The sequence below is a fragment of the Schistocerca piceifrons genome, unplaced genomic scaffold (genome assembly GCF_021461385.2).
Source record: "Schistocerca piceifrons isolate TAMUIC-IGC-003096 unplaced genomic scaffold, iqSchPice1.1 HiC_scaffold_2341, whole genome shotgun sequence".
Taxonomy (NCBI): domain Eukaryota; kingdom Metazoa; phylum Arthropoda; class Insecta; order Orthoptera; family Acrididae; genus Schistocerca; species Schistocerca piceifrons.
Genome location: NW_025728275.1, coordinates 4,092,062 through 4,106,663, shown reverse-complemented (window position 1 = coordinate 4,106,663; position 14,602 = coordinate 4,092,062).

Sequence of the window (14,602 nt, the reverse complement as noted above, 5' to 3'; positions counted from 1 at the left end):
TCGAGCATTTCTTCCAAATTCTTAAGAGAGACTTCAGTATCTCCAGATGGTGATCTGCAAATTGCTGCAACAATTACTTTCTTTTCTATGATTAATGGTTTAGCCTCATATCTTAACTTAAATTTAAGCTTGGGATTTAGATAAATGCATACACCACCACCTTTGACATTTTGCCTATAGTACTGACTGGCAAGTTTATAATATGTGTGACCAAAAGGACTTAAACTATATCTGTACATTGTATAAGGCTCAGTCACAACTTCTGTGCATGTCTATGACAGGTGGTGTGGTCAGCCTATCAAGTTAGGCTGTGGTCTCCTGATCTCACATTTTGTGCTCGCTTACTCAGTTGTGCAGGACTCTGACACTTGTCTCACTCCTCTGTCAACACAGCTTCCTTTTCATGTCGTTTGTCCCCTAACACTGCAGTCAGGTGTCATGTGGTGTAACTATTTAATACAATGATGTATTATATTCTGTACCTTATCTTCTATACTTCTTCTCAAACTCTGTTATTATTACTTTAAAATTCAAAATTGATGCCTTTGACGCATCACATGTATATAAATAACTTACTATGTCACTTTTGACTTAACAAATTATTTATTCCCTTCATCATCACACTCGTGAACTACACTAAAAGATCACCTTCATTCAGTATAAAAGAGACACTCACAATAATTTTGAAGGTTCCTCTTCTGTGTCTCACAACATACATCAGTTGTTGAAATAACTCCTTCGGCAGCCTATTGCTTTACAGGACAGTGTGGTGACCCCACAGAATACTTATTTTAACACATGTAGTTTGGCACCCAAAGCTGCTGCGATAGCTGTACAGTGCTGAAGGTGCATATTGTCCCCTGATGTAAGTCACCACACACACAATAGAAATAACACTAATGAACAATATCTGTACATTTATGTTTGACATGTTGTTTTCTATTGCTCTTTTCATAATGTGTACACAAAACTTCTTTCAAAATGGCATTCATTGATAAGAAGTCATTGATATGTGCATCTCTCCTCTGGAGTGGTACGTACAAGCACAGTCTGTGAACATGGCGCCCAGTGAACACAGTCCAAAGTTTTTTTAAATTTTTTTTCCTATATGCCATGAATGTGGATTTCTTTTTGTAACTATGGCTTCAGAGATTGGTTATAGCCTCAGTACATCATTGTCCATGACAAAATACGCCAATTTACCCTCAATTGCAGCCATAATTTAAGAGCATGTCCCTAAAGTGAACATAAAGTACTTGAAAGATGTTATCCTCTCTGTGTGTACAATAGTATCCAGTGCAGAACCACAGCGGCTGCGGACACCCGAGCCTGGAACCAGTACTGGGGCTGAGGACATCCGTGCAGTGAAGTCACCTGGTGAGTAAGAGTAAATTTACACGTAATTGCAGCCTTAACTAAAGCAGTACATAAAGTACTTAAAAGACGTTTTACTCTCTGTGTGTACAATAGTAGGCAGTGCAGAACAGCAGCAGCTACGGTCACCAGAGGCTGGACCCAGTACTGCAGGTGCAGTGAAGTCACCTGGTGAGTAAGAGTAAGAGCCCACTGTGGCAGGCTTACATTCCTGCTTTGTACACTAGAGAATCAAATGTATCTGGACACCTATTAGTGGACATTAAGATTTTGTTTTCTCCTTTGAGGACTTGAACTCTTCTGGGGACACTTTGACATTTCGAAATCTCTGTGGGTGGATGCCAGCCCATTCTTCCTTGATAGCTGATACCAGACAAGGTAGAAATATTGGACACAGAGTATGGAGTGAAAATGCCATTTTTAACTAATCCCTAAGACGATCCATTGCTTTCAGGTTGGAACATCGGCAGGCAATCCTTCTTCAGGATTACCACTGGTTATAAGCCTTTGCCTAACAATGCTGATCCATGAGAGGTACAAGTGTTGAGCTGATCAAATCGGTCGTTGTCTGTGAACTGTTCCTCTGCTGTGTATAGTACACAATACTGTCAAATATGTACTTAACCTTCTGCATTTATCATATCCTGAAGTACAATAAGGGGAGAACAAGTTAAAGAGGAGAAATTGCATATTGTTACACTGCCTGCTCTGCACTGCATTGTTGGCAGTAGAGTTAATGGCGGATAATGTTCACTGAGTAGTCACTCTATTCAAATTCTTCCGTCAGATACCCACGGAGTATAGCACTGTTTGTCACTCCAAATCTCGTTTCCACTCATCCACTCAACAGCAGTCATGGGTTTTTATGCTACAGTCAGTGTGACTTTATGTTGAACAGAAATGTTGTTTCCAGAAGCTGCTCAGCCACTGTAACCAGTTTTTCTAACTCCCTGTACACAGCCATTTCCTTAGCGGGCTCCTAGCTGCACTTCAAAACTGAAGAGTGACTGCAGCAGCTAACTGCAAGCTGGTTTTTACTATTTCCTACCACAATGATAGAAGCACTTGTCCATCAGCATACTGTGTGTGCCTGGACTTAATGTAGCATTGGTTGTTCCTTCACATTTTCACTTAACTGTCACATCGCTGACAACTGACTTGGGCAAGTTTGGAAGGGCTGAAATGCATCCCTGTGTTAATTATTCAGGTGTAATGCAAAGAAAAGTCCATGTTCAGTGTACTCAGATCCCTGACTGATGAATTCTGCTTACAAAACAGTAATACCTGCCACTTCCTATAATATATATGACGGCAGTATCTGTTGCCGAAAGAACAATTGCCATGGATAACCATGCAGCTTTGCTAGAAATGAAATGATGATTAAATGGATGGAGCGTCTGCCATGTAAGCAGGAGATCCCGGGTTCGAGTCCCGGTCGGGGCACACATTTTCAACATTTCCCCAATGAAGTACATCACCGCCTGTTTGCAGCTAGGGTGTCCATTTAATTATCATTTCACTTCCTATAATAGTAGCTCCACTTCTCATTGAATTAAAATGTTCAGTTGCCCATTACATAAGGGTGCCCATGTATTTTGATTGGATAGTGGGTTTATAGTTCTTATCTATGCGATTTCTGCAACCCCTTAGTCAGTCCACCATACACAATTGAATTAGAATCCAGAAATCACAATATATTTTATTATATTTATGTTTTTGAATATTGAGGACTTTGATTTGGGGCGAGTATTTACTGACTTACAGAAATACAAAGTTTACCTATATAGCTGTGGAAATATGTGTGCTGAGAATTACAGGGAGGGAAAAGGAAACAGAAAAATGGACAGGGAACAGGCAGGAGTAGGAGACGTAGTGGGGAGGTAGTGGAGATGAGTGACAAATGTAGTGATGGAGTGAGTGACAGATAGGATAAGACAATTACATGCTCCTATCCTAGAGAGGTGAGTGGGGGGAACATTGAGGTGACAGTCTGGTGAGAGGCATTGAGTGGATATCAGGCTACATGGACTACAAGCTGCAATGCCTGTAGCTTGAGACCAGAATACCAGGAGAAGCCAGGGAAGAGGCTTAATCAAACAGTGGGACTCCAATGAATGAATGAATGAATGAATGAATGAATGAATGAATGATGTGAGTAGAAGAAACAGAGGATGATTTGTATTTCAAAACTGAACCTTTTTGTACAACCTATTAGGGTAGTAACTTAAATGGAAATATTGGGGTGTGAATCTAGTTTATAAATGGTCATAGCTGATGCGTTCAGCACTACCATAAGTTATTTGATACTAACATTTTCAGGGGCTCCCTTAACCTTTCTGTGGTCAATCAGACATAAAGGTCCTGCCAAAATGTTTGTTTCAGAATCTGCACAACCATAGGAATGTCCCATTTCATTGTGTACTGTAATCTGTTGTTCAGTTTATGTACAATTAGAACCCATAAGCTGACAGGTGATGCTAGAATGTGTTTTTTTCTTTGTTGGTACAGAAGTGAGTACAGTATGTTTTGTAGAAGGAGCTTCCTATCTTTGGCTTAATTGTGGATGGCAAAGACAGTGTAGATAATATTTATCTTCGTTACATTATTTGCTAGGTATATACTATTTGACATGTATTTTCACTGATAACTCATTCTTGAAGAAAACTGATGTCTGTGTCTTGTAACTAAAATTAATGCATGTCTTTATTAATGAAAATCATATCAAAATCGTGACTGTAGTTGGAAATCTACCACCACAAATGTACAGATACTGTTCTTTTGATGTACTGTTTTTCTTCTTTCTCATGAGATAGTGTACTGGAGACATTTGTTTTCTTTTCCTTATTTTGTCTTGAATGTCTCAATAGTTTCTTGGAATTAGTTGTTTACAATTATTTATGGAGCTGTCTTTTGAATTACGGGGAGGGTGGTTATGAAGAATACAGTCAGCAGAAATAAGGTTTCTATGATCTACTTTATAACATATGAAAGCTGATCACCTCTGAAATGAAGGTGCTGGGAGTGTATAGTAGAGTGAAAACAACTGAAGCATGTGGGATGAATGTGTCAATGCTTTTGGAGAGAATGGCTGATAATACAGTATCACTTCCTGTTCACTAGATTTGTCTCTGGTGCCAGTACCTTTGTTCATAAAATATTTCCCATCAAGACTTTCACTACAGTTTGATCCCAGACCAATCTGTTCATCTTTCTGCCTCACCTCTCTACAGGGAGTCCAGCAGGGAGCTGCCTTGCCCCATCTGCCACCCACACTCGTGGTCATATGTCCCACCTAATGTGGGTTATCCATGCACATGGAGAGAGATGTGCTCAGGTAGCCATGAACATTAGAACATCATTGCAACACAGAAGGCACATGATAATGTTGGGCAAGTGAAACAGCTTCCTAGGGCAAGCAACATAAAAATACTCCTGATATGCTGTAAGGTTGTCACTAATATGAGCTTAGCTGAGCACTGCAAGCTGCACTGATGATGTCCTAGATTCCAATGTTGCTGTGCTCAGAGGAAAAGTTTTGACTGTAACAGCAGCCAAAAGTATGAACTGTCATCCCCATGGAGGAGATGGCAGTGTCATCTATGAGGCACACACCTGGAAGAAAAACACAGAAATTGGGCCAAGACATCAGTAAGGAGGGATGATGAATAGGAATGGTGCAGGCAGAAAGATACCAGGATGAAAGAAAGAAGTGGCACAAGGCATTTCAACACGGAGCCATTCAAACACTATGCAGAAGCACTTGAACACAGAGATGAAGGCTACCTAATGGATCACAAGACACTGGTAAAAAGCTTCCAGAGACAAAAAGTTAATTATAAAAGCACAAGAAGAGAGATGTTCCTGAGTGGGCAAGAGGAAGAGTGTTTCATTGCGGCACAGATGGTACATGCCAACATGAAGCAAATGAAACAACTTTCTGATGAAGGCAAGGTAGAGAATCCCCTGATGCATGAAAAGATTGCTACTAATATGAAAACTATTCTTGAAGCTTCCAGTTGAGCACTCAGTCTGTAACAACTGACAAACACTGCTGTAGGTAGCACTGGCAATGCCAATATTGTGGGCCGCATTCTTATTAATATAGTCATGCATTCCAAAGTAGATAGTTGATGTCGAGTCTGGAACTTGCGTTGGCTGGTGAGCCACTGTACATTCCCCTACAAAGGCTATGTAGCGGAGAAATACTGTTAAGTTGTCCAGTTCGCATGGCTCCAGGGTGGAAACCGTGCAGTGTCTGTCATTGGCAAGATCCGCTGCACTGAGGGTGAGCTTCAGTTTCAAGCCTGTTAAGATGCCAGCAACTGACATACCTCTGTTGTGTGGCATAAGGCAGGATTGTAAAGCACCAGCCAGATGCTACACAACCCACTTCCACCTCATTCCTATTATGTCTCCTAATCCATCCTGTTCCCATACGCATCAGATTTTCTTTCTGTCTCACCTCTACAAAATATCTACCTGAGAAATAATCTGCCTCACCTGCCACTCATTCTCCTCACTACTTGTACCCATCTGTAAGTAAAGAAAGGAGTGTTACATTGAATGTGTTTGATGTGGCATTATTACTGCACAAACAGCAAAAATGTGGTAAGTGAAAAACATTTTTGCTATTACTTTCTGTGGGGTATCTGTGAGAGAAATTCATGATAATTTAAAATTATGGTGAAGTTTTCTGCAAAACACTAAGTGCTCTCATTGCCAAATACTGGATGAATATAATGTCGGTACATGAATGCAATTAGTGAAGGTGCATAAACAAGTTTACACACGGTTCCTAAATGTTAAACGTGACACTGTGTTAACTGTGTAACATAAGATTGTATGTTTTATTAAGCAGATTTTAAAATTTGATCAATAATTATGTGAAATGATGACAATAAACATTTATTTGTCCCTGCCAGTCTTCAGATAGCAAGCGTGCAACCGGAATAAAGTTCTGGCTTTCTGGAACTCGGTAATATTGATGGTTGTTTATAATTGAGTAGATTAGATGCTCAATTATACACTGATCCGTACGTTTTCTAAAAGATAGAAACAATTGATTCTGTTCTTTATCAGGTCGTGTTGAAACACACTTAGTTTATCACTAGTTTGTTTTACTTGTGCAGATAAAGTATTTTTTATATTAACACGCAAATTCTTTTTTTGTCAATCAGGCCCTGCTGAGGAGGAAGGCACGCGCCCCATCGCTCAGGTGAGTGAAAATAGTGGATGCACGTATGAGACTGGCAGAGCAAGTGTGATTTTCACCAGTAGCTTATAAAGTTTGGTTCTGTGGCATGTAATGAACCCCACACTGCTTCCTGTCCTCCTCCCAGGGTGAGGACATATTTCATCAGCTCAGGGCTTTGAAACGTTAAAATACTTCCTCCTATTCTGAGCTACTCTGCACACTACCAACTTGCTTAATCAAATAAACTCCTTTATTAATATCCTATTCATCTCCATTTCAGTCTCATTGCATCTCCCATGGCAGTCTGTTTCCTGACATCACAAACTTTGCAACTTCTTTAGCACTGTTAACTGAAATGCTATCTCAAGTGTAAATTGCTTGCTAAATGAACCAAAAAATATCTCAAAGACCACTCATATACTGGCTCTTAATTTAAAACAAGTAACTCTCTTTAATTATTAATGTCAAGTCATGTGTCATTGGTTAGTGTACAGAATCTTACTGACAGCTCGACTTCATCTCCGTTCTCCTGATGTAATGGCAGTTGTCATGATGCTGACAGTTCTAGGGGGAAGGCACATTGCTGAACAAGAATGAGACAGCTAGGAATAAACCCATGGACTGGTTGTTTGTGTTGTCATCATCATTTGTGAAAGTGGCATGGCTGGACCATGTAAAATTTGGGGATTCGTGTGCATGCTGATAACCACGCCATTGAGTGCCCCCTAAACAGGTATCATCATCATCATCATCATCATGATAGAATAAAACACTGAAATCATCATGAACTGTGAAGAACAATAAACTAATTATCGTTATCCCACCCTGCAGATATGCTGCATCAATCTCCACTAGATTTTGTGTGTTGTGGTTGGCAGGTGTTACTAGAGGAGTCCAAAATGCATGCGTTTTAACTCACGCAGGCTGGCGTGAGGTCTGGAACAGGACAAGGAAATTAGAATTTAGAAAAACTGACTTAGCTGGTGGAATACTTAACTTTAATCCATTAATGATGAGCGTCTGTCTTGATGGTACATGATTCACAATATCAATAGTAACTGATATGGGCCCCTTGCTAGGTCGTAGCAAATGAGGTAGCTGAAGGCTATGCTAAACTATCGTCTCGGCAAATGAGAGCGTATTTTGTCAGTGAACCATCACTACAAAGAGGGTTGTACAGCTGGGGCGAGTGCTAGGAAGCCACTCTAGACCTGCCGTGTGGTGGAGCTCAGTCCGCAATCACTGATAGTGGGGACACGCGGGTCCGACGTATACTACTGGACCGCGGCCGATTTAAAGGCTACCACGTAGCAAGTGTGGTGTCTGGCAGTGACACCACGTTATGCACAACAGAGAAGGGTATAAAAGTTTAAAGCCATCATTTGAATTAAAAAAAAAAATAATCACTTTGTGGTGGTGACCATTGTTCATCGGTACTATAGACATTGTGAGATGTACACCTTTACCAAAGCGATGTGTTACACCATAGTTGATACTCATTAAACATGACAGTAAATATTCCTTAAAATAGACACTTATCACTTACTGTTGTCTAAAATGCTTACTGATTGCAGTTGGGAACTGAGATTTCTCCATTTTTGAGCAAATATCACAAACACAAATGACAGGTACTCGCAATTGCAAACACATTTCAAAGTACCTTTCTAGAATGATAACAGACCCATTCTCCTTCATACATTCATGGCCTGTCATACTTCCTAAACTCTTCTGAAAATACTTTCCTGCTTGTGAAATAACTACCAAGTAAACTACTTTGAGAGGTATACTTGTCATAGTGTTTGTTATGTTTGACACGTGTTGATTAGTAATTCAATAAAACTACCTTAGTGTACTTAAGCACGTGCATCACAAATTGTGCAGTGTGATTTCAAAGTAACTGTTTAGTTACTTTTGTTGTTAGGGATTTGCTTTCAGTAACATTAATATAGGTCTCTGGTATATTAAACAGAATTGAATGATCATTCTTGTGATCTTTCAGATCTTGCATTGACTTACTTCCAGCTCCCATGACCATGGCAAACAGTCCTTTATCCAGTAAGTGGTTTCTTTTTCATACATCTTGTTGTTTAGGACCAATATGTGGCACAAATCTTAAAGGTCAGGAATGTGTCAGATAAAATAAAATGTTTAAGAAACCAAAAAAGAGGAGCCATAAGTTTATGTAAATGCAGTCAAGAATGTAACACAGGAATGGCCGCTGAGGTGCCACCTCTCCATCTCTTTCCTCCTCCTCCTCTTTCCTAATCATGACATTATTCCAATGGAATATTAGTGGCCTTCAATCCAAAAAGATGACTTGCGGCTGCTCTTGGAATCGCAGCCTCTGCTAGTTTTCTGCCTGCAGGAAACAAAATTGCATCCTCCTGACTGATTTGAGCTTTTGTATTTCTTCCCAGTCTGCTTTGACTCCCTCTCTCCAAAGATGGCATTCCATATCGTAGGAGGAGAGAGGGGAGTCATGCTGCTCATATGGAAGGACGTTCAAAGTCAACCTTTCTCCCTGACTACCCAGCTTGAAGCTATTCCTGCCCGTGTTTTACATTCCTCTCCTGAACTTTTCCATATGTACTGTTTACATCCCTCAGTCATTCCGTGTCTTGGACACTCTTCATCCAGCTTACTGGCCAACTCCCTCACCCCTTTCTGCTGCTCGTTGACTGTAATGCACACCATTCTCTTTGGAAATCTCCCAGAACCTGACAGAGAGGTGCCCTCTAGGCTGAACTTCTGTCACCTTAATCTCATTTGCCTTATCGTGGGAGTACCCATCTTCCTTTTATACTACATGCACTCCTACCCATATCTGGAAATCTCCTGCACTGCTCAATTTGTCCATCATCTCATCACTGTTTCTAGTACGTACTCGAGCAACCATTTACCATTTGCTATCCATTTTCTGACTCCTACGCCACATATATGCACACCCAAATGGCAACTTTCTAGGGATGACTCGAGATTTACTGTTCCCTGGCACCCTTTGAGTAACATAATTTCTCCAGTTGTGATGGCCAGGTAGAGTATCTTACAAATGCCATCATTACCACAACACAATATTCCATTCTCACCCTTCATCTTTACTGTGCCATGTCCCAGTGCCTTGATTGACTGAGCTGTGTTGTGACTCAACTCACATGCAGAGATGTGTTCTCCATGTTTTTAACCATCATTCTATGATGGCAAACTGCATTCATTATGAACAGTTGCATGCACAGTGTCGTTGCACCCTTCAGGATAGCAAAAATCTAGTTAGATTTCCTTAACTAGTTCTTCTAACAGTTCCACTACCTCATCTGTTGTATGGGCCCTGCAGGACCAAGATCCATTGGGCTGCTATTCTGCGGAGATTTCAAGCTCCACCCACTATCATTCTGCCTTCCTCCACCAGAAACAAGTGGAGGAGGCTTGGGTAGTACCCTTATTTTGGCAGATTAGCGAGTGCTACAAGCTGCCTTTAGTATGAGGGGGCAAGAACTTGCTCTCACTTCCTATCGATCCTCCAACACAGTGCTGGACGATGTTTGCATTCAGATGTTCCTAAACCTTTCTTTTGTGGGCAAGCACTTGCTCTTTCTTATGTACAACTGCATCTGGGCAGAGGGCGCCGTTTGCCAGATGCCAGCATAAAGACACTGTCATTCCTATACCCATACCCAAGCCCAGTACGGAAAAATACCTTCCTTCTAGTTACTGCCCCATTTCTCCCACAAGCTGTGTTTGCAAACTGATGAAACATGTAATTCATGCCTGGCTGGTATAGTGACTAGAGTGTGGCAATTCACTGACCACTGTACTGTGCGGATTTTGATAAGGCCGTCCTGCAGCTGACCATCTCATCACTTTGTCAACGTGTGTCGCGAATGGTTTTCTGTGGATATATCAGACACTGCCAGTGTTTTTAAATTTGCAGAATGCCTGAAACACCTTCTGAAGGATGGGTATTCTTGATCTCTCTAAATGTGGCACTTCTGAGGCCACATGCCCCATGTCCTTCAGGTATTTTTAAAGTATTGATTTTTCAAGGAATGTTGGTACTGCCTTGTCAGACACCTTTACCAGGAAGTTGGTGTGCCTCAGGGTACTGTGTTGAGTGTGACCCTCTTTGCTATTGCCTTTAACCTTATTATGTCCTGTCTCCTGCAGGTCATCTCCAGCAATCTACTGTTGCTCACCTCTACCCTGTTACCCTTCCACACCTTGTCCCAGCATCCTCCTTACCCCCACGTGATTGCCTGTTTAATCATGTGCAACTGCTCGCAGCCTGGCTTCAGCTGCCAGAGTGTGTGATCACGTGTGTGAGAGTTGCATTTGCGTGAGTATGTGAGTGTATGTTATCTATATATAACAGAGGCCTTGTTCACTGAGAGCTCACTTTCTTACAGTTTTTTTTTTTTAGCAATTGTGCCTTATTAGACAAAGGCCTGGAAAGATCAGACCATTTGGCAATAGTGCCATAAAATCCAGACCGGGGATTGATCTCGGGGAGATGAGTGTCATTGGTGTGGTAAATGTGAGGTGTCTGATACTAACTCAGTATTCATGCTAGTGATCGCTTACTTAACTGCATAGGTTATGGACCTGACTCTCGGAAGGTTCAAATCACTGACATAAGCACACTCTTAGCCTTAGTATATTTACTCACTGTCTACCATTCAAGCAACTAAGAATGGAAGACCAGTTTTACCAACAAGTTTTTTGTTTTCCACTGCCACTCATATTCTCCATTTTGCAGCTTGAAAATATATCTCTGCATGATTTAGAATGAAGGTTAAGGCCTCAAAATTACCTGCTCTTCCCAAATCCATTCTCCATGGTGAAATGATAGAAGCATTTCCATTTTTTAATTGTTTTTGCAAATTCACTAGAAAGAGAGACAGATTTTTTTGACATTTATGCAAATAATGGAATTGTGTGTCTGAGTAATGAAATAGCTGCTCTTGTTGTGTATGGGCTTCACTCTGTTTCAGATACATTTATTAAACTACCTGTAGTTAAAGTCATGAGAGTTATAATGTTTTATGATAGAGAAAATAACCAACAACAAAAGCAACATTTTTTAAGAGCTCTTCTTAAAAGACAGAATGAAACATGATACCTTTAACAGTTCATGATAAGAAATATTACACACTACTACAACCACACTTAATACTTACCATCCTTAAATGTTTAAAGCAGTGGTTAAAATTTCCCAGAGTACTTTGACAAAGTGTGAACAAATAATGATGTACTTTTGCACCTACATACAGCCATTAAAGCTCTAATGAATGGGCAGGTAGCATTATCAAATTAGTTATCAACATTACTGGGTCAGCTACTTGTCAGAGAATATTAACTATAATCTATTAGATCTATTATGAACTACCAGAAAAAAGAATGCTAACAATTAAAAGCTTCCAGATGCATTTGAACTCGGATGCTGGCATCTTAAGTACTCACTTATGTGCCTTTGCTGATGTAGATGTAGAATGGGTGCCAAGTTTGATATAATTATTTGAACACAAACCAGACCTCATGGCAAAGAATAGAAACAGTAAAACTAATGATTCACAGTATCATCCAGTTGCAGGCCTAGGTAAGCCAAGTGTTGCAACAAAACATTTGATCATATTCCATCAGATCTCATCTGTCACATGTGCCAAACTGTAACTTCACTTTCCATTACAGTGCTTGTGTATAGTCCAGCACAATATCAACATTGTGAAGTGCGCTTCCACAAACATTTCTACAGCAAAAAGAGATCAAATTTCTTCACGGGGTTTACAATACTATTCAGGTTTTCATCACACAATGTTTGTCTTGTATGGGAGTCCTAGTGTACTGCATATCGTGCTTGAAAAAGGGAACAGGGAGAAGGGGAAGATAAGGAAGATGATGGCGAGGTGAGTTGCAGTCTTGTGTTAGACCATCATAGCAACAATAGTTGCGGGCACAGATCAGTGGAAGATGTCATGGAAGGCCTTAGAACATCACTGAGACCCTAATTACAAGTAACAGACATAAGAAATAAATGAATACACCTTTGGTTGTCGTTACCCATGCCCTGGCTCCAACTCAAACCATTAAAGTTTGCTTGACTGTGATATTCCTGTGGTGCTGCTTGTGAGTGGATGACTGTAACTGAGGTATTGTCAGAGGTGTTAGTCATCAGAAATGGCATATTAGTCCAATGCTGATTTCTCTCTTGTCATGCTGATAAATGGCAAAAATGTTTAAGGAAATTTTGTTCAAATATGTGGCCTGTCCTCAGTGTAAGCTGTGCAAGATTAAGCAAACGTCTGCAGTATGCAGATAATTTGGCTTTCCATCCATGCTTGTCACATATCTGGCAGAGTCGTGAATTTCTATGTATCCTGTGTTGCCATGACAAATATTAAGGGGTAGTAACGTGCATTTTTAAAGCTATGCAAATTCACCCCAAGGGTGACTATGGGAGTGGAAGTTGCCTGAGTATTGGGAACTTTGGATAAAATATCAACCTGTGTGATTGATGAATCTTTGGAATATCAGAAGTCTACCCCTACTGTAAACAGAATTTTAAAGAATTTTGTTGAAGGAGGCACTATCAGCAGAATGCCTGGCTCATGACACTGAGCACACAGCAGGATAACACATACCTTGCCTGTAAGAGCCAACTAATCCCTCCCCTAGATACGAAGCAGTTGTAGTGAGTGACCAACTTCCCAGTTCCAATGATGCAGTTAGTTGAGGGCCAAGGAAAGCTGTACTGCACGCACAATGATCCACTATAAAACAGGAACTCAGTGAGGAAATGTTACACTGGCTGGCAGCCACAGAGCTACATCAGAATGCAATGTGAAAAAATGTATTTTTTCACAGATAAGTTGTCTTACCAAGACCAAACAGTAGTTTAGCAGCTGCGAGGGTCCTGACATAATGGCAAATAAGTGGTGACAACAGGTAGTACTAGCCGATTGTCGGTTTCCCCGCCGGGGGCGTCGGTTTCCCCGCCGGGGGCGTCGGTTTCCCCCGCCGGGGGCGTCGGTTTCCCCGCCGGGGGCGTCGGTTTCCCCGCCGGGGTCGTCGGTTTCCCCGCCGGGGGCGTCGGTTTCCCCCGCCGGGGGCGTCGGTTTCCCCGCCGGGGGCGTCGGTTTCCCCGCCGGGGGGCGTCGGTTTCCCCGCCGGGGGCGTCGGTTTCCCCGCCGGGGGCGTCGGTTTCCCCGCCGGGGGCGTCGGTTTCCCCGCCGGGGGCGTCGGTTTCCCCGCCGGGGGCGTCGGTTTCCCCCGCCGGGGGCGTCGGTTTCCCCGCCGGGGGGCGTCGGTTTCCCCGCCGGGGGCGTCGGTTTCCCCGCCGGGGGCGTCGGTTTCCCCGCCGGGGGCGTCGGTTTCCCCGCCGGGGGGCGTCGGTTTCCCCCGCCGGGGGCGTCGGTTTCCCCGCCGGGGGCGTCGGTTTCCCCGCCGGGGGCGTCGGTTTCCCCGCCTCAGTAGCAGTCCGTATGCCCACATTTTGAAGAAAGTGGTGCTGCATTTAGTGTGAATGCTATATTGTGGAGGGGAATTCATGCTACAGGAGGAATATTCACTTGTGTATAGGTCTGCTCATTCAACTGCAGCTGTGCAAGATAGACATTAATGTAATCGACTGGCTGTGAGAGACTGCTCACTTGAACACAATGGAAATTGTGTGTGTAAGTAGCACGAACACACAGAGAACTGGCTGTGAAACACACCATTTATAGCTGATGCTCTTTTGGACTGCTTTTTTTTGAAGCCTCGGTGGGGTTGTTTCTTCTGACAAATGGGTCCAATGCCTCACAGATTCAGTGCCAGGGTGCATGACTGAAGTCAGAAATAATGAGGCATTCTGGATAAAATGTTATGGACTGAGAACATTTTACTTTCTTTCCTTGTTCTGCTGTGCAGTGTTCTGCCAGTGAGAGCCAGCACAAAATCTCTTGGTGACGGAAAAATATCAAAGATGAGAGAAGGAAATTTGAGCTAGTTCTAGTTGGCATTATCCTTGTACCTGAAATAAATTTTTTTTAATTTAATATTTTG